Genomic DNA, 6044 nt, shown 5'->3' on the forward strand with positions numbered 1-6044 from the left:
ACAACAGAATACAAACCCATGAGGTTTGGGCACTTTTGGTGCTAAACTCTGGATAAACAGAAATTCTGAGGTACATGTCCATACATCACAGCAATGTCATGAATTATCCTTCCTAACGGCCCTTTGCGATGTTTACGGGCAAGCCACTCATGCCATTCAATAACCCTGAGATGGTCTACCAGTAACTCCTCTGTACGATTCCCCCTGAGTCTCCACACATTTTCCTTAACCGTTCTCCAGGCCCTCTCTATGTGCTGAGTATGTGCACCTGTTTGGGCATCAACATATGACACACTGTGATTGACAGTGAAATGGGTGTAACCTAGCTGAGGTAAAACATTGCGATAAGCCCGCCACTCATCACTTATTATTGTCGATCCTACTTTGACATGGTGAGCTATAAGTGGCACTAGATCTCCCCTTCTTCTTCTCTCGACTAAGCGAAGAACAGGCTTTGCATGTCTTCTCCCTCTCCGGTTCACACCTAGCATCCCAAACACCCACTTCTTCCTCTTCCACCCACCAGCCATTCGTCCCCGTCCATACTGTTGAAGCATAAAATATTAGGAATTATTATTTTTTTTTAAACAAAATTAATAATCTAGTATTCAATGGTAATTTGCATTATTATCTTAATAATAGTGATTGCCTTTCTTTTGTGTCTAAAGTGGCTCTCATCAACGGTGACAAACTGCTGGCGCCCCCCAATGTATTGGCCTCTTGCTTGCTGATATCTGTCCATTGCAGTAGTGCATACATCTCGCAGCTTTTGAGCCATCTTGGACAGGGTTGCTGAGCTTCCAGAAATGTCATCATTGATCATGTCCACTTGACGTAGATGCAGGCCTTGTGCACAGGTATTTTGATCTTTTTGGTTTGAAACACATAGTTTGCATCAACTGCCCTTAATGTGAAAATTGTCCACTGTTGTGTAAACAAAAACAGCATCAATGATGGAAAGTATGTTTTGGAATTCTATACAGAGCTCTGTCAATACATTTAGGACTTATAATACTGTAGGATATTTGTAAAATCTTTCTTATATTAATATTCATTGCCAGAGTGTATAGATAGAGAATGCTAATTGTCATTGAGCTTCAAGAGGCAGGGTCAGACACTCATGTTGCTCCACCAGGCCTAATGCTGACCGACACAGCATCCTATAAATTACAGCAATTAAACATATTTCCTATGTTTCCTAACATAAACATTTTCCATTAAACTGTTAAGAATTCAAGCTGTAAATTACACCTTTTAGCAAAATAAATCACAACAGTGAAATAACTCCAAGCACCTGTTATCATCATGAGTCTAGAGATGCTACATAACATAATATTCACAAGCTTTAGTACATAGTATCCAGTTTTTGTTTATGACAGCATAGTTATACAGTATTTCTATTGAACTAAACACTTTTTTATCATAGACAGACAGACTAAAACCATATAACTGTGCCATAGCATACCTGTACACAAAGCGCATCCAGTTGAAGAGGGAGACCTTTGACTTGCTGAACATAGATTTGTGTTCAATTGACCTCTTCAGTTTCCTCCTTCTGTGGTTATGGTTTTTGCAAACCCTGAAGAAATACACAAATAAAGATATGAATGACACAGGCCAAGGTAGTGGTCAGAACAGTGATTCGCAAACATTTTCATGTCAAGGACTCCCAAATTAATGTGTATTTAGAATCTGAAAATATTTTGTGCCAGGAACCCCCATAAAATGTGAGTTATTATGTTTCTAAAGTGTTTAATTTTTTTCAGTATTTTGTTCTAAAAACAGCAGATTTATAAGCGCACAACGTTTTAACGTGTTATTTTGTACATTAGTATTAGTGCAGTGTACAATAGTGTATTTCCAGAAATTAATGTTAACATGAATTAAGATATATTGGGCAATAAGAATTAACTTACCATGCATAGTTGTCCACACAAACGGATTCCTTTAATTTCATCTTGTGTTTGCATTTTTGACATCTCATCCATCTTCTTAGAAGCCTGTTCTTCTGCATCCATTCAATTATTTTTCTGTGTCTTCTTTTAGAATTAGTTCTGCCTTCTATAAGCTCCCTTAGCTCAGTGGCTAAACCAGGCATTTTTACCTACGATTTTACAATATGAGTTGATTAGGGCCTACCTATTTTCTTATCCTCTGTTCATCAAACAAGCTTCCCGAGTCTCTGTGACTAGCTAGTAGCTCCCGCCGGATTGTTTGAATTTAATTTGAATATTATAGGTCGGGGGTGACGAAAGTGAAACAAGCCAATCGTAATTCTATTTGAGGGCTGGAGGAGGAGCCATCTGGCCTCCTCCATCATATTGGCTCGTTATCAACTTGTCAATCACCAACCTGTGAACCTACACAGACACTCCCATCCTACGCTCACTTAGCTCGCATTAGCATTGATGAAGAATGAATACGCGGTCTGGTAAAATGTCCGGTACCAGTGTTCCCCGCGGCGACACGCAAAATAGCGAGATAAATCCAGGTACTGTCTGGAGAAAGAAATCAACAGCGGGTACTTCCAGTAAAAAGAAAGCCACACGAGTGGACCATGCTGTGCACATGGACAACAACGATGAAGTTGTGAAGTAAGTAACGTTAAGACTGTTTGCTCTCTTTTCATTAAAGATGTAAAGATGATCAGGATAACACGGACTAGTAGATATGTACTGCATAATACAAACAGATTAGTGAAGTGTCCAACTAATTGTGTGTGTGTGTGTGTGTGTGTGTGTGTGTGTGTGTGTGTTCTGGTAATCATCACGTTGTGGGGACATGAATCTGTTTACACAGTCACGCCATGGGGACCTCTGCCGTTGTGGGGACCAAAAATCAGGTCCCCACAAGGTTGAGCCATATAAATGAATAGAGGAGCTGTTTTGAAGGTGCTGGGTGGAGTTTCAGCTCTGGCCCATATTACACGTCTATGACTGATTGTTGGTGTGTGAAGGGAGAGCTCCGCTGCGCCCCCAATTTTTTTGACCGTTACTGCACTCGCTTCTCCTCACACATATTTTCTATATATGGTCGGTACCGCCCACTTCCGGGTCCTCATTAGGTACGACAGCAATTCGATGTAAGTGAAGTGTTAATTGGGGCTTACACAGACGGAGAGATTCATGAGAGATTCGATGGAAGAATATTTGAGAAGAACATTTGACACCGAAGTTTTGCAGTGGGAAATATAAAATACAAGGTAAGTGCAAATTAAATGTAAATGACTTAAGTTTAACTAATGTTAGATCTACATAAGTTGGAGGCTAGTTAGCTTAGCGCTAATTAGCACTGGAAGCTAATGCCACATGTGGCCTGAAATTATTTTAAATTATTGTTTTTTTACACTTCTCCATTGCATAATGATACAGTTAATGAAGATTTATTTTTCACTGAAAAACTTTAGTACTTCAGTCGTTATTCTGTCTGATTGCCATATTGAATTGATTCTGTTGATATTAAGTTTGTTTCTGTCTAGGTTAATTTTAATACAATTTTATCTTTCTTATTAGGCCACAATTTGTGGTGTTAAATAACATTAAACATTAGTAAGTCAAAAACTATAACAATACTGTGTTTTTTCCCCCACATTGATTAACTGGACATGTGTCAAAGTAATTAAATGAAACTTAATGTTAAAACGAGATGAGTAAATTATTAGTGTTAACCTTTACTTAGGTTATGGTCCAGATCAGTAATTAAATTATTTTGCAAGGCTAATTTACCTAAAGTAACATATTTTCATTTTGTGAGAGATTAGAGCCCGAAGGTTAATTAGTAAAAGAGTTAAATTAGTGTGTTGATCCCCTTAGAAAGCTGGAATTGTGTTGGAATTTGCTAAACTTTCATATAGATTAATGATAATGGGAATGACCAGTTGCATGACAATGTTACTATCTGATTATTGAATGCGTTTAATTCTGATTGTATATATTCACAGTGTAATTTTTTTGTAAAAATGTTTTTTTTTTTCTCCCAGTTAAAAATGGCACCGCGAGTACCCCCTCTTAAAGATGCCATGCATCATGTTGTTGCAAGGAATGACAAATCAAAACTCGAAATAAAATACATCAATGCTGTGAAAGGTAAGTTGGTAATGCTTGAGTTTGAGCTGGCTGTAACAAAACTGTGCACAGCTGTGGCTCTGTGGAAAAGCATCTGGGTATGTTAACTAGAAACCTGGTTACAGTTTATTTTAAATAAGCTACTATGTATAGCTACTATAGGTGCAGTTACCATCCTTTATCTGCAAGATTAATTTCTTTTTTCCCTTTTGTGAAAATGTTTGTTTTTGCAGGACGTGGGCTATTTGCAAAAGGTTCATTTTGCAAAGGTGATTTTGTAGTCGAATACAGAGGGGAGTTTATAAATAATGCTGAGCTGGAGAGGAGGAGAAAAATTTATCACCCGTCTTGTTCCATTTTCATGTTTGAGTTTAAATGGAGAGGGAAAACATGGTGGTAAGATATCACGTGCACCTTAGCAATATTTCATGTGCTATACTGTAGTTAAAAAGGCTTCATTTTCACTGCTAGTTTTGATTAGTTCCAAGTTATTTATTTTATTTTATTTCTTTAAAGAGTGACCATATACAATGTGTGCGTTTTACACTACATTTAGTGAAACACACTAAAAATAGCATGTATGACATTGCACATGGTTTTGCCCACGCTTGTTAGTAAATTAATATCAAGATATGCATTGACTTTATAATTGATTTATTTTCCACATATGAATTGGGTCCTAAACCAGTCTAAGACACTTCTTTCCTATACTTACACATTTGTGGCTTTTATGTGAACTGCACCCCATTTTTTTTCCTTCCCATGTGTAATCAGAACCCTGCAGTGTAAATGTGGCCTAATACACTGATTTGTGATGAGCGTAACACTTATATTTTTCCTTTTTCATATCTTGTAATATTTTTAGCATCGATGCATCCAGGGATGATGGATCATTTGGACGAATAGTTAATGATGACCACATCCATCCAAATTGTAAGGTCAAGAAAATAGATGTAAGTGGAAAGCCACATCTCTGTTTATTTGCAATTAAAGACATCAAAGAAGGAGAAGAAATTGCATACGATTATGGATCAGATGACTGCCCATGGAGAACTCAAGTAAGCTGCACAGCATTATACACAATAGCTCATCAATATGTCAAGTAATTTGATGCCTGAAAAGATTAGAATTTTATTATATCAATATAACATTATTTCATATAACCTATACCAATTATGCTTTGTCGGTTACTTTTTTTAATGCCAGAAAGTCTGTTGACTATACTATGTACAGTCTTAAACTAATTTGGGCACTAAACAGTGGGGCGTTGTATGCCTGGGTAAATGGATAAAATGTTTACACAAAAAATTATACCTTCATCAGATTTATCATGCATGTTTCCATGTTCTGAAATTTCCTCTTATTAATGTGGTCTCTTATAGATGACTAGCATGGCCGCTAATAGCAGCGCAGCAGATGACTCCAACCCTTCACTCCACTCTGAAACTCAGATGGGTAAAGCTTCTGATTCAGCAAGGTCTCCTCAACAGGTACATTCACGTTCATAGCTTAAGATTCAAGTCTGCCTTCTGTTTTGTCACGTTTTCTTGTTATTTATCTATGTTTTGCTTCCTATCTGGTGTAAATTAGCATGCTCAGCAGTTTAGCAACATGTGTCCAGTAGGTTAGTGGTAGTGCAATGTTTCAGGCCAGTTTTGTCCATCTCAAGTTATTTTTCTGGCTTAGATGTTACTCTAAATTTTGCACTCACGACGTCCCCACAACACACTTTCAGTCTGTGTGTTGGAGTTTACCCTTGTGCATTAACTGTGATGAATCTGGTCCCCATAAGTAACTATTAACATTGTGTGTGTGATGTCCTCATGAAGCATGTTTTACTTAAGGGGTGTGTGTGAGCGCAAACAGAAGTTGGAGTTCATACTGGTTTAACTTGCCTGAATTTAGTCCCCATAAGTAACTATTAACATTGTGTGTGTGACGTCCTCATGAAACATGATTTACTTTAGGAGTGTGTGTGTG

The 6044-nt window shown here is 37.5% G+C and overlaps 1 long non-coding RNA gene across 1 annotated transcript; it reads left to right on the forward strand.

Moving 5' to 3' along the window:
• The first annotated feature begins 3985 nt into the window (after positions 1–3985).
• Positions 3986–4964, forward strand: LOC130245238 (uncharacterized). Its single transcript, XR_008839317.1, has 3 exons — positions 3986–4085; positions 4298–4460; positions 4930–4964. It is a non-coding gene; the product is annotated as an uncharacterized LOC130245238 (long non-coding RNA).
• The last annotated feature ends 1080 nt before the right edge of the window (positions 4965–6044 follow it).

The sequence above is a fragment of the Danio aesculapii genome, chromosome 18, assembly GCF_903798145.1.
Source record: "Danio aesculapii chromosome 18, fDanAes4.1, whole genome shotgun sequence".
Classification (NCBI taxonomy): domain Eukaryota; kingdom Metazoa; phylum Chordata; class Actinopteri; order Cypriniformes; family Danionidae; genus Danio; species Danio aesculapii.